Raw genomic sequence first — 15,477 nt, forward strand, 5'->3', positions numbered from 1 at the left:
CAAATAAGTATAGCCCTTACTAAAAGGACTGTATTGCTTAAAATCTACTTGTCAAAATATAAAAAGTAAATGTAAGGTTCATATATGGTTTTAGGGAAAAAAAACTTTTCATAAGCACAAAGTAATATTTTATGTTCAATGTAGGAAACATGACAGAAAAAAAGAAAGTAATATAAAAAGTAAAAAATAAAAAAGCATATGATTTTGGTATACAGCTATCCAGTCTTTTTCTATGAAAATACACACACAGACACACAGACACACACTCTTCTTCATTTTAAAATGACATATATCACTTCTCCTTCAAAACAATCTGGATCATACTATATTTATAATTTTAATCTCCTATATCCTTTTCCACTTAAAAATATCAACATTTTTCTATACCACAAAATATTCCTCTAAAAGAGCTGTATAATATTTCCTTATACCAATTCTCTATTATTGAACATTTTAGAATATTTCACTTCTTGATTTTTATAAATAAAATTGTGTTGAAAACCCTTCATATATAGTGTATCTTATTTCTTCTCTTAGAAATGGTATATTAATTGGCATTTTAATAGATTTAGGAATATACAGGAGATGAAATTCTGTAATGTATCCTTCCCATGTATATTATAAATATATAATTGACCCTAATTTTTTTAATTAAAAAAAGTTCAAAGGTATAGTGATTCCAATGCAACTAATGTCTCAAAGACTATCTGAAAATTCAGTACCCAAGTAATCAGTGTGAGTACATTCTCAAAAATGATGTCAAATTCTCATCCACATAAAACCGACTTTATTTCATCTGTAAATAACTGTAAGCTATCCAGAGCTAACTTTATAACTAAGGTATAACTGTGTTCAAGAGATTGATGTAATGTTTTAAAGTAAGGGACTTGATTTTTCTCATTTCAAAATATGAGCTTTAAAATAGTTTGAGGTCTGGAAGCATCACTAGAATAAATATATTTATTTAGGTGGAACCCAATTGCTTTTTTTTCATAGGTTACATGTAAAAGGTAGAAAATCAGCAATTAGGGTTCAACTTAATGTACATCCTCCAGATGACTATTTGAAGAGTAAAATTTGGGGTTAATGAGGAGCCTTTACTTGTTCTCATAAAATCTGATAAAATCTCATAAAATCATAAGCTAGCAAATTACGTCAAAGGCACTGCTGAACAAGAACAAAGCGTGGGTTAAACCACAAAGTCGGGGCAACTTTTCTCTTAGCTGGGTGTAACTACAAAGTTGTCTGTTTTTAGTTAATTATCAGATCTGTCCGGAGATGGGGAGTTTGGTTGGCTACTCCAGTTTGAAAGAAAAATAAGATAGCATTAGGAAGCAGCTGGGGAATGAAAAGGGAGTCACCCTGCAGCTGGGCAAACAGCAAGGTCAATGAATCTATTACAAACCTTGCATTTCTAGGCTTGGCTCTGTTTATATTCCCCACCTGAAGCAAACCCACATGCCATTTGGTCTTGGTTACAGTTACATCTTTAAATGAGAGTGTAAAAAAAAACCAATCTCTCATACCCCCCCCCAAAAAAAAAACCAATCACACACACACACCCACCCATATGCAGCACACCCCAAAAAACCAATCTTTCACACACACACCCCCCCATACGCAGTTGCTCAGCTGTCTTCTTGCTACTAGACAGAAAGGAAGAAATGAGAACACATAACTCCCATCAAAGATGGATGAAAAGGCATCTCAGACAGACCAGGGTAACTGAGAAATCTTGATTTTAAATATTTTCTGAGGAAGAGACCTGAACTCCAGACTCTTGCAGAGACCTACAGTAAGCAGGTAATTGGCACTGACTAAACGGCCACCTCATGCGACCAGTTGACTCACTGGAAAAGATTCTGATGCTGGGAGGGATTGGGGGCGGGAGGAGAAGGGGACAACAGAGAATGAGATGGCTGGATGGTATCACCGACTCTGTGGACATGAGTTTGAGTGAACTCCGGGAGTTTGGTGATGGACAGGGAGTCCTGGCGTGCTGTGATTCATGGGGTCGCGGAGAGTCGGACACGACTGAGCGACTGAACTGAACTGAACTGAAACTTTACAGCTTCCCTGATAGCTCAGTTGGTAAAGAATCTGCCTGCAATGCAGGAGACCTCGGTTCGATTCCTGGGTTGGGAAGATCCGCTGGAGAAGGGATAGGCTACCCACTCCAGTATTCCTGGGCTTCCTTTGTGGTTCAGCTGGTAAAGAATCCACCTGCAATACGGGAGACCTGGGTTTGATCCCTGGGTTGGGAAGATCTCCTGGAGGAGGGAACGGCTACCCACCCCAGTACTCTGGCCTGGAGAAATCCACAGACTGTATAGTCCATGGGGTTCACAAAGGGTCGTACACGACTGAGTGACTTTTACTTTCACTTTCAAGCTTTATGAACTAAGGATCCCAAGCAGGCAGCTAGTATGGCATTTGCTTAACTAGCCTGCATTAGAAGGAAATGTTTGAGTCTGACAGCCCTACTAGCAAGAGAGTGTAAATATCATAATGTGGTTCAGTACAATAGCTGAGGATTCTCACCCAGTTCAATGGTAATTTCCAGAAAGGTAATCTCTTTGTTCCGTTTTCCCAATTTGACTAAGGGTTTCCACTGTTCTCAAAAATGTCAACAGTTACAATGAATGAGTTTTAAAAGTTGGGGAGAAAAACACTAAAAGCTTCTAGAGAACTCTAATTGCAGATAATGAATGCCAGTAAAAACTTCATTATTTAAAATATAAGCTGTTGACAGAAGTTAAATGTGTTTTGTATTTAAAATAAAATAAAAGTTCTCTCTTTTTCAGAGAAGTAGAAGAAAACGTTTGAATATAGGCTGCAAAGAAAATAGCAGCTTCTCCATCAGCTTAATGCAAACACAAGCCTTTGCATACCAAATAACATGACAGGCATATATCCATTTAAATGTACTCCAATAGCATATTTTTTCATTTGAATACTTTTCTATCAAAACCTCATGCATAATTCTCCATTGAAAATACTCAATTTATCTTCTCTGCAAGAAGAATATAGTCAAGTACAAAGTGACCACATCATACATTTCTTTGTGAGATTGTGAAATCCTGCACAAAAATTTTGGACAGAAACTTAATATTTTTTTTTCCTTACTGACAGACCTATACAATGGATCTGACATTGCTCTTAAAATCAAAATAATTAAAATATCTGAAGTAAATTTCAATATTCAGTATAAAGAAATCACAATGTATCTGAAAACTGTCCATGTGTTGGAGATGAATGGATTACGGGTATAAATTCTACTTTTTGACTTCCAGCTCAGAAGCTAGAAGACATGGTTCCCGGAATGGATCTACCAGGTGTGAGGTGTGGACAGTTACTTAACACTTCTGCTTACCTTACAAGGTTGTTGCGAATACCCAACTGTATGTGGCCCCTGTGTGCAGGTACAATTGAAACCATACTAAGTATTTACTACATATGTAAGTATATATTTATGTCTACAGTGTATACCACTGATATATATATATGTACATATATATAATATATATTTAGCTAAACAAGCATTATATAATGCCTACTACGTGCCAGACATTGTTCTAAGCATTTTCCAAATAATAGCTTATTTAATCCTTCTGATGATATCACTGACTCAATGGACATGAATCTGAGCAAACTCTGGGATATAGTGAAGGACAGGGAAGCCTGGCCTGCTGCAGTCCATGGGGTGGCAAAGAGTCGGACATGACTTAGTGACTAAGCAACAATCCTTCTAAAAATACTTATTAGGTAAATACCTTTATTCACCCCATATTACAAATGAGAAAAGTGAGGCACAGAGAGGTTAAGTAATTTCCTCAAGGTCACACAGCTGGTAACTGGCAGAGCAACAGTTGGTACCCTTGCAGTCTGGCTCCAGATTCAGTGTTCTGGACTGCTGTGCCACAATCTTTGGAAAGTTGAATGCACTGTATCAACAGAAGGCCTCTTTATCTGGGGGACATAGTTGCTCTTGGTCATATTCATGAAAGATAAGTATTTATTCATTCCACATTTGTAATGAAGACTTGGTTTCCAGGGTTCAGTTCAGTTCAGTTGCTCAGTAGTGTCAGACTCTGCAACCCCATGAACCGCAGCACGCCAGGCCTCCCTGTCCATTCAACTCCCAGAGTCCACCCAAACCCATGTTGTTGATGCCATCCAGCCGTCTCATCCTCTGTAGTCCCCTTCTCCTGCCCTCAATCTTTCCCAGCATCAGGGTCTTTTCAAATGAGTCAGTTCTTCGCTTGAGGTGGCCAAAATATTGGAGTTTCAGCTTCAACATCAGTCCTTCCAATGAACACCCAGGACTGATCTCCTTTAGGATGGACTGGTTGGATCTCCTTGCAGTCCAAGGGACTCTTAGGAGTCTTCTCCAACACTATACTTCAAAAGCACAATTCTTCTGCATTCAGCTTTCTTTATAGTCCAACTCTTACATCCATACATGACCACTGGAAAAACCATAGCCTTGACTAGATGGACCTTTGTTGGCAAAGTAATGTCTCTGCTTTTTAATATGCTGTCTAGGTTGGTCATAACTTTCCTTCCAAGGAGTAAGCGTCTTTTAATTTCATGGCTGCAATCACTATCTGCAGTGATTTTGGAGCCCAGAAAAATAAAATCAGCCACTGTTTCCACTGTTTCCCCATCTATTTGCCATCAAGTGATGGGACCAGATGCCATGATCTTAGTGGATGGATAATTGAGTTGAAGAATAAGACTAGAGAAGTTAGTATGAACCAGATGAGAGGAGGCTTGGTATCCCAACTACTTAAGCAGTATAGAATTTATCCTGTAGGTGTTGGTGAATCTACAGAAACGTAAACAGTATGGTCAAAGCAGTACCTTAGCAGCAATCCAGTGAAGACAGGCAGGATTGTGTAGGGTGTGAAGTGACTTCATTTAGCATGAAGAAGAGGGAGTGGAAAGGAGGAAAGAGAATTCAGAACGGCAGCTACAGGGCTTTTTCCCTGTTCTCACTCTCTCAGACCTTTGCTTAAACTTAACTTGACTCCCTACACCATGGAGTTCAAATGCTCTTACACTCTGGCTCTAACACAAGCCCAAGCAGCACATTTGGGCTGGTGTTGGAACACAAGTGATCTGAGTTGATCACTTAACTTCTGCCTCAGAATACTTCCCTGCCTCTGTGGCCTTTCCGCCAGACAACCCAACCTTACTGCCTGGAATGCCCTTCCCTAGCATCCCTTCCCGGTACCATTTTGACTCATCCTTCAAGTCAAGGTCAAAGGTCAACCTACTGCTAAGTGTCCGCTGGTTTCCCAGTCAGAGGGGTCTTGTTCTTCTGACCTCTGAGACCTACTTCCTGACACCACCTGAGAATCTGCCATGTGTCACAGATGTTTGTGTACCATTCAGTATCATGGATTATCCTGTGAATTCAGTGAACCCACTAAAAGGATCTTGCATGCTAAGTCACTTTAGTTGTGTCTGACTCTTTCCTACCATATGTACTGTAGCCCGCCAGGCTCCTCCATCCATGGGATTCTTCAGGCAAGAATACTGGAGTGGGCTGCCATTCCCTTCTGGGGGATTTTCCTGACCCAGGGATAGAATCTGCATCTCTTAGTCTCCTGCATTGGCAGGTGGGTTCTTTACCACTAGCACCACCTAGGAAGCCCCAGGTATCTTAGGCAGCTTCAGGTTCTTAATACTACCTTACATACAGGAGGAATAAAATACGGATCTGGTGAGAAACAAATGAAGGACAGGACTCCTTTTGTATTCACCTGTCTATTCATTTAACAAAAACTATGTGACTGGCATTGTTCCCCTCCATCCCTGGTATCCAAAACAGTACCACCAGTAAATACGCAGGACTGGACTGATGGGATGGCAAATAGTCCCAAATCATTTGTGAAATATACTTAGCATTAGAATTTACAGCATCTCAAAAAAAAAAAAAGATGTTGTGGTTGGGGTGGGGCAGTGCTGGTGAAAAGCAATATCTTATAGACAGTATTTCCTACTCCATACATGTGTGTGCATGCTCATTCACTCTCACATCCGATGCTTTGCCACCTCATGGACTGTAGCTCTCCAGGCTCCTCTGTTAATGGGATTGTTCAGGCAAGAATATTGGAGTGGGTTGCCATTTCTCACTCCAGGGGATCGTCCTGACCCAGGGATTAAACTCGCGTCTCTTATGTCTTCTGCATTGGCAGGCAGGTTCTTTACCGTTAATGCCACCTGGGAAGCCCAATTCCACACTCTGCCTATTGTTCTACTAAATCTATCAATTGCAGAAAGCTCTTCATAAAAACGACATTCTTTAGGTTTCCTTAAATATCAACAACCGAAGGTAAATATCCCTTTTCTATCTATATAATCAATACATGACTGGGTTCTAACTGAGTTTCTGCCAGTGCCAGAGTAACAAAACCATCAGTGTAGGACCATCACTTTGGAAGTCCATTCTCAGGAAGATCTCAGGTTCATGGGGAAGGCAGGGCTTCCAGTCAACCCTAGGCTGAGCTGCAAGCCTAGCTCCTCCGGGGGCCCACAGAATCCCAGCTCCTCTGTCTAGGCTGTGGGCTCTGCTGAGCCAAGCTATGTCTCTGGAACTTAGTTTAGATAGGGGTGGTGGGCATGAAGTACTTTTAAGAGAGCATCCTAACACTGCATGCTGGGATCTTTACACCTGCAACCTTATGCTTTCCTGCCCTGTAGCCAATCCTGGAGATAAACATAGAGCCAGGCAGACCTGGATCTGAGTTCTTGTGCTACTGGTTATCAACCAGGCAAGTTTCTTAACTTTCTTGAGCTCCAGCTTCTCCGAGGCAAAATGGACATTAAGTGATACAACACATGGGAAGCACATAACAGGGTGGGCAGTTCTCTTTCTTGACAGTTTCTAAGGTATGGTGTAGAGGCAAGCACGCAGCCTCTGAGATCAGACTAACTGGCTTCAGATCCTGGCTCTAAGCAGAGAGGTGCAGGTCACTGCCCCTCACAAAGACAAAGCAGTTAGAGAACTAAGAACAACAAAAGCAGACCCGATGGAGGCGTCTCCTGCTGTTTCATATTGCAACTTGGCCTAGCCAAAACCTCTTAAAAACTCATAGACCAGTGACGAGTACCCCGGAGTTGATGGCATAGATACTTGCATGTTCACAAAACATACCACCTTAAATCATACTTAGAAAGGCTTCTAGCCTCTTTGCAATGTCCCCTCATCATGGAGTTGCCGCTGTTCAGTCTCTCAGTCGCATCAGACTCTTTGCCACCCCATGGACTGCAGCATGCCAGGCCTCTCTGTCCCTTACCATCTCCCGGAGCTTGCTCAAACTCAAGTCCATTGAGTCGGTGATACTATCCAACTATCTCATCCTCTGTCCTCCCCTTCTCCTCCTGCCCTCTATCTTCCCCAGCATCAGGGTCTTTTCCAATAAGTTGGCTCTTTGCATCAGGTAGCCAAAGTATTGGAGCTTCAGCTTCAGCATCAGTCCAGTGAATATTCAGGGTTGATTTCCTTTATGATTGACTGGTTTGATCTCCTTGCTTTCCAAGGGACTCTCAAGAGTCTTCTCCAGCACCACAGTTTGAAGGCATCAGTTCTTCGGCTCTCAGCCTTTTCTATTGTCCAGCTTTCACATCCATACATGACTACTAGAAAAACCATAGCTTTGATTAAAGCTATGGTTATAGCTACAAATTTTGACCTTTGTAGGCAAAGCAATGTCTTTGCTTTTTAACATGCTCCCTAAGTTTGTCATTGCTTTTCTTCCAGAGAACAAGAGTCTTTTAATTTCATCATGAGCACCCTTGTTTTTTTTTTGGTATGCTGATAGTTACTATAAAATTAAGGGTAATTTACTGGAAAATTTACAGGACTTCCCTGGTGGCTCAGATGGTAAAGCATCTGTCTACAATGTGGGAGACCTGGGTTCGAGCCCTCGGTTGGGAAGATCCCCTGGAGAAGGAAATGGCAGTCCACTCCAGTACTATTGCCTGGAAAATCCCATGGACAGAGGAGCCTGGTAGGCTACAGTGTATGGGATCACAAAGAGTCAGACATGACTGAGCAACTTCACTCACTTCACTGGAAAATTACCCAGGTTTCAGAGACCAGTATATACTGATCTGTGTTTATTCATCCACCAAACAGCTACTGCGTATCCATAAACCAGGCATTGTGCAAGAGATGAAAGGCATAATGCCTAACCAGTAAAGACACGAAGACAGGCCTACTCTGACTGAAGCCAGATAGGAGGTAGGGAGGGAGGAGGTTGTGGACTTCCAGGTAGGCTGAGTGGGAGTCAAGTGGAGAAGCAATTCTAGGTTTCTTTTTAATCAGCTTATATTTAAGTCCGGGAGCTCAACTGGAGAAAAAGGTGGGGTGGCAGGGGCATATATTTATATAAAGAATGGAAAGACAGGAGACGCCAACTCTCAATATGAATGTTCAGTTCAGTTCAGTTCATTTCAGTCGCTCAGTTGTGTCCGACTCTTTGCGACCCCATGAATCACAGCACGCCAGGCTTCCCTGTCCATCACCAACTCCCGGAGTTCACTCAAACTCATGTCCATCGAGTCAGTGATGCCATCCAGCCATCTCATTCTCTGTTGTCCCTGTCTCCTCCCACCCCCAATCCCTCCTAGCATCAGACTCTTTTCTAGTGAGTCAACTCGTCGCATGAGGTGGCCAAATGGTTGGATCTCAGTTCCCATCCCAATGCCCTATCTCCCACTTAAGTCCTGTGAGTGATACTTAATAATATTTTTTATTCTCATTTGTGGCATCAGGGATGGAAAGGCTGCTGATCCTGAAGGTAATGAGTTGTCATTAGGACTGTTACGATGATGAACTTTTCCACCTTCTCTCCCCAAACTGGTACAGCTCTCTATACGTCAATGAAAGCAGAATTTACAAAATATAATTATATTTGAAAAGTAACAGGAACACTCACTTTGGGAGCTAGTATACTGGTGGTTAAGGGCTTACATCCACAGAACAGGCCTCTTGGGCTCAATTCCCTTACTCTGTGATTCTGAGCAAGTAACTTAACCTTTCAGTGCCACCATTTCTTTACTGTGTTAATAGGCATAACATTATCACAACAGGCATGCATAGGGTAGCTGAAAAGATAAAGATATGTCAAGACATAAAGAGCACAGAAAAAAGAGCTTGACATATAATAAATGCATGGTAAGTGTCAGCCATTGACATTTGAAAAAGAATTACCATAAAATATTTCATTGTACTAATAGGTAATGATTTCTCCATGACTGAAAAGATTTTCACTTCCAACTAGTAAAGAGAAGGAAACAAGTGATAATTCCATTTATGTATACAGTAAGAATTTAAGCAAAGTTCTTTAGAAATGAGCAAATAGCTCAAGATGAACAATTAAATAGCATGTGGTCCTATCTTTATAGGTAGTTTATCAAAGAAAACGAGAAGTATATTGTGGCTCCACTGAAGTGACATCAGTGTAACAGTCTAAATTTATCATCAAATTATATTTATAATCCAAACAAATGCTTAGGACAGAAGGCATTGTCTGGGACTCTGGACCCTACTGGGTGGGGACTGCCAACCAACCAAATGCCAGGGCAACAGAGATACAAGAATAAACAAAACAAATGGAAAAACAGAGAACACATATGCAAAAGGAGAAAGTAAGGTATAGAAAGTCATAAAAGTAATTCTGTTCTATTCAGCATGGTGTACAACATCGTGTTTCAGGATTGGGATTTTAATGGAAAGAGCTTAGGTCTATAAAATAGACCTGGATTTTGGTCCTAGCTTTAGCTGCAAAATACTTTTGCAACCTCAAGTCTTTCTGACCCTCAGTATGACCTTCAGCTAGTAGAGACGACAATATGAGGCCTTCGGACAGGATCAAAATTAAGGGGCCAATCAAACTATGAACCTCAAATACTTTGAAAAGTGTGAAATGAGAGAAGTACAAACTAAAGGTTTATCACAGAAAGAAAATTGATTGTTGAACCAGAAGGGTTCTTTCTGTGAGAATTTGAATATATTCCCTGAAAAGAAGACTATTTGACAGTGCTGAGGAAGTAACATAGGATGGCATCTAATAGTCTATAAAAAAAGAGCATCCAGACTGTTATTCATGTTTTACTTTCTGTTGAAGATTTACTGTTCCCTTTCCATCTTCAACAAGAGCCAGTGTTAGTGGAAGGAGCTTTCATATGCTAAATATCCAAGGGTGTGTACCCTTGGTAGGATGTGTCCTGACTGTGACCTTGTGGCAAGGCTCTTTCTAAACCTGCTGGACCACAGCGTTCTCACCTATAAATGATGTCATTGGATCGCTCAGGTCTTTTCCAGCTCTAAAATTCTATGAGTTCATGATTTCATTTATTTATCTTACAATAACTAAACAAAACCACTAGAATTTATTACCTGGGGAAATACATATATCTAGAATATACTTCTCAATTGCTAAAGAGGCTGCCAAAGGCAGATGGCAAATAAATTTTAATCAAAAGGAAAAACTAGTATAACAAAAGATTATACTAATTATCTCTTGCTTCTGTTGACTGAGGCAGCAAAATAGTACACCATGATATACCAAAGATGTAAGATTCCTCCTAGAATTCTCCATGGGCTCTGAGGTCATAACTCATCTGCTTTGCTACACAGAGAATACCTAGAAATGAACAATGCCTGTATAGTCTAATGTACTATTATATTGATGAATCTTAAACCAGGGTATCCATCACTCTAGTAACTTTAATTAGCTCTCAAACTGATTAGTGATCAATCATCAAGTGCTCATTAAGGAGAAAAACCCAGAAACTATCTGGTAGGTACAGGGTTGACACACAGATTAGCTATGTGCTTTTATCTTTGACTGTTATAATTTAGTTAAAGCAGGGTGTTAGTCTTCTTTTTCAAAGTGCTAAATTTAACAATATATTTACATGGCAATATAAATTACAATTAGTTTCACCAGATTTTGTTACTTTAATAAAAATATTTATGAAAAAGACTCACTTGCCTAAAGAGGATAAATTGTTTTCTGCCTTCTTAGCAAGAAAATGTTTCTATTTGTAAGAAGAGCAACCTATATTTATTAATCTTAATCTGGGCTATTTCTATTTCCAGTAGTCACTAGAGGCAGCTTCTAATTCAAGTCTTTGGGTCATAAGCAGGGGTTATTAGTTTTGTATATCTCAAATGAACCCTTGAAGAGCACTCACATTCAGCAAAAATTTCTTGAGTCCCATACGATGTACCACAAACAGGCACTGTTCTATTTGATTTCTTCACATGCTATTATTAGAAATCCAATCATATTTTATTCTCTATTGATTTATACTAGGTTCAAAAGGATACTTCTTCATGAGAGCAATGAACAATTTGGTATAAGATCTGCCCACTTCACAATGATCAGAGATTGTTAACATAAAACAAATGTGATTTTATCTGGGAACCTCTAATTTTGCAGTGTATTTTCTTGTCTCATCTTTCAAGCACTTCATTTGTAATAGGGTAAAGAGAGAGTGGTAAGGACAGAAGATTTGAAGAAAGTCCAGATTAATATTCCCTTTATTCTGACATCAATGATTTGCTAATACTCGGGTAATATTTAAGTGGATGGAGTTCACTGCATAGGCAATGTGGTTTCATGTATCTGTGTTTTTTCTTACATGTAAATTGCTTTTTGTTTGTTTTTTGTTGGGGATGTTCTTCGTTTTTTGACTATACTGCATGGCATATGGGGATCTTAGTTCCCTGACTAGGGATCAAACCTGAGCCTCTTTCAATGGAAGCATGGAGTCTTAACCACTGGACCACCAGGGAAGTCCTGCAAATGGCTTTTCTGGAAGGCCCTTTCCACCCTTCCTTTTGTCACTAAAATTAGGTGTCATCTTCTCTAGGAAGCCCTTGGAGTGGCTCCGTGCTTACACAAAGCTGTGGAGACCTACGTCTAGCCCAGCACCCAATACCATATACGGAAATATCTCCCTAGTCTAGCTCATTGATGACAGGGCTGTTTGTCATCAATATGCTTCTGGGACCTATAAATGTGTTGAAAGGCCCCTCCCAGCCCCTCAGTGTGTGTCACCTAGATATACTAGAGATGATCCTTTAACAATTTTAGAGCTGAGGCGACTATGCTTTTAATACTTTTCACTCTACTGACTTAAAGAGACAGGGAACAGATCCTAAGATTTGGGACCAATACTGAATGTTGTATTCCATGAACTCTGGAACTTAGAAATCACAAATCCACTCCACACACAGGCTGGGTAGCCACCCTCCAAAGGAAGAGAGTACTGTCTTAGAAGATAAACCATTCCATCTTGTAACAGCTCTAATGGTTAAATTCAGGAATCAGACTGCCTGGGTTCAGATCCTTGTTTTGTCTTTTATCATGTTCCATAGTTCTCTCACTGGTTATTGGGAAGAAGAATCATGCCTCTAAGATTGCTGCGGAGATAAAATGAATTAACACACGCCAAACACTTGCAACTGCCACTGCCACAGTGAGTGTTAACTGGCTGCTACAGAAATTAATAGAAACACCCCCTTCTATCGTTGAAGCCTACAGTAGCCTCAACCAGTGCTTAGTATCCGTGCTCACCTGTTTACCATCACAAACCTGAAGGCTGAGAGCAGAGGGATGGTCTTTGTTCTATGGATCAAAGAAACTGAGCTGCAAAGAGACTTAATCCTTGCCCAACAGGTCAACAGAGAAAGTCAGTGATAGGGAAGGTCGTTCAGAAAGTCCTGGTTTCGTAAAGGGTTTTCATACGAAGTCTTCAGAGGCCCTGAAATACAAGTTTAAGCTACTGAAAAAAATAATACCCTTGAATTGGCACTTGGAATACATATTAACTAGGGCCGTAGTGAGCACAGTGGCAGCAGGAAGTGACAAAGGGAGGGTTTCGAACAGTTGGCAGCGTTGAGGGGGAAGGTACATGTATAACGAAACGCTGACACAGATCCTCACCTGCAATTTTAAATGATTAATTCTTTTCAGGGAAATGCTTCACATGTCTTCAACATTATATGTGTGTATTAGACATTTAAGTCGTAAACTTTAAACCTTGAAAGCCTTGGAATTGTGGCATCAACTAAAATGGAAAGAATGATTTAGAGGCTTTTTCTTTTAATGAAAAATGGTTTAGAATTTGACACATAAATCTGTTTCTCAAATCTAATACTTCTCACTCCATTTATTAAAAAGAAGAGAGAAAAAGAGAAGGTGAGAAACCTTTGTTAAACTATGTAAGAAAGCTCTTTGGGTTTTCAAATTGCTTATGAGCAGATGTCTAACCATTTCATTGGTGCCTATGTTCTTGCCTGGAGAATCCCGGGGACAGGGGAGCCTGGTGGGCTTCCGTCTATGGGGTCACACAGAGTCGGACACGACTGAAGTGACTTAGCAGCAGCAGCAGCATGTTCTTTATAGGGCTTCCCTCGTAGCTCCCTGGATAAAGAATCTGCCTGCAATGCAGGAGACCTGGTTTCGATCCCTGGGTCAGGAAGATCCCCTAGAGAAGGAAATGCAACCCACTCCAGTATTCTTGCCTGGAGAATCCCATGGACAGAGGAGCCTGGTGGGCTACAGTCCATGGGGTCGCAAGAGTCAGACATGACTTAGCGACTACATTATTACTACTATGTTCCTTATAAACTCATTTGGTACTCTCCTGAAATCTTTAAACTTCTAATATCTTTTCTCCATCTCTCCTCCTACTAGAACCCTGTCCATTTCCAGACCCTCTCCTCTCTGAATTGTTCTTAATCCTCGGTGTAGACCTTTCTCTTTGGATCTTCAAAGCCCTCTGTCTGAACCTTTCTGTTGGTATGTAATGGTCTGCCTTAAGTTACGATCACCATTAAAAAGGAAGTACAGTGTGGGCGCTGAGCCTTCTGACTCAGCTTGGTCTGAGACTTCTTAACTGTGTGACCTTGGGCAAAGTATACTTAACCTTTCTGTGCCTCCCTACTCCATAGGTCTGTGGGAAGGATTTAAGAGGCTGGTTATATAAAGTGCTCAAAACATTACCTGAAAAAGGTTCAGTTCAGTTCAGTTCAGTCGCTCAGTTGTGTGCGACTCTTTGCGACCCCATGAATCACAGCACGCCAGGCCTCCCTGTCCATCACCAACTCCCGGAGTTCACTCAAACTCATGTCCATCGAGTCGGTGATGCCATCCAGCCATCTCATTCTCTGTCGTCCCCGTCTCCTACCACCCCCAATCCCTCCTAGCATCAGACTCTTTTCCAGTGAGTCAACTCGTCGCATGAGGTGGCCAAAGTATTGCAGTTTCAGCTTTAGCATCAGTCCTTCCAATGAACACCCAGGATTGATCTCCTTTAGGATGGACTGGTTGGATCTCCTTGCAGTCCAAGGGACTCTCAAGAGTCTTCTCCAGCACCACAGTGAAAAAAGCATCAATTCTTCGGCTATCAGCTTTCTTCACAGTCCAACTCTCACATCCATACATGACCACGGGAAAAACCATAGCCTTGACTAGACGGACCTTGGTTGGCAAAGTAATGTCTCTGCTTTTTAATATGCTATCTAGGTTGGTCATAACTTTCCTTCCAAGGAGTAAGTGTCTTTTAATTTCATGGCTTCAGTCAGCACCTGCAGTGATTTCGGAGCCCCCAAAAATAAAGTCTGACACTGTCTCCACTGTTTCCCCATCTATTTCCCATGAAGTGATGGGACCAGATGCCATGATCTTTGTTTTTTGAATGTTGAGCTTCAAGCCAACCTTTTCACTCTCCTCTTTCACTTTCATCAAGAGGCTTTTTAGTTTCTCTTCACTTTCTGCCATAAGGGTGGTGTCATCTGCATATCTGAGGTTATTGAGATTTCTCCCGGAAATCTTGATTCCAGCTTGTGCTTCTTCCAGCCCAGCGTTCCTCATGATGTACTCTGCATATAAGTTAAATAAGCAGAGTGACAATATACAGCCTTGACGTACTCCTTTTCCTATTTGGAACCAGTCTGTTGTTCCATGTCCAGTTCTAACTGTTGCTTCCTGACCTGCAGACAGGTTTCTCAAGAGGCAGGTCAGTTGGTCTGGGATTCCCATCTCTTTCAGAATGTTCCACAGTTTATTGTGATCCACACAGTCAAAGGCTTTGGCATAGTCAATGAAGCAGAAATAGATGTTTTTCTGGAACTCTCTTGCTTTCTACATGATCCAGTGGATGTTGGCAATTTGATCTCTGGTGCCTCTGCCTTTTCTAAAACCTGCTTGAATATCTGGAAGTTCACGGTTCATATACTGCTGAAGCCTGGCTTGGAGAATTTTGAGCATTACTTTGCTAGAGTGGGAGATGAGTGCAATTGTGCAGTAGTTTGAGCATTCTTTGGCATTGCCTTTCTTTGGGATTGGAATGAAGACTGACCTTTTCCAGTCCTGTGGCCACTGCTGAGTTTTCCAAATTTGCTGGCATATTGAGTGCAGCACTTTCACAGCATCATTTTCCAGGATTTGA

The 15,477-nt window shown here is 41.0% G+C and overlaps 1 protein-coding gene across 1 annotated transcript in view; it reads right to left on the bottom strand.

Annotated features, from left to right (window-relative positions):
• The window catches only part of SRGAP1 (SLIT-ROBO Rho GTPase activating protein 1), a 327,863-nt gene that overhangs the window by 105,992 nt on the left and 206,394 nt on the right, over positions 1 to 15,477 (bottom strand). The gene's annotated exons all lie outside the window — the stretch shown is intronic.

Source organism: Moschus berezovskii, chromosome 6 (genome assembly GCF_049115385.1).
Source record: "Moschus berezovskii isolate FMDL1 chromosome 6, NW_MosBer_1.0, whole genome shotgun sequence".
NCBI classification, from domain to species: domain Eukaryota; kingdom Metazoa; phylum Chordata; class Mammalia; order Artiodactyla; family Moschidae; genus Moschus; species Moschus berezovskii.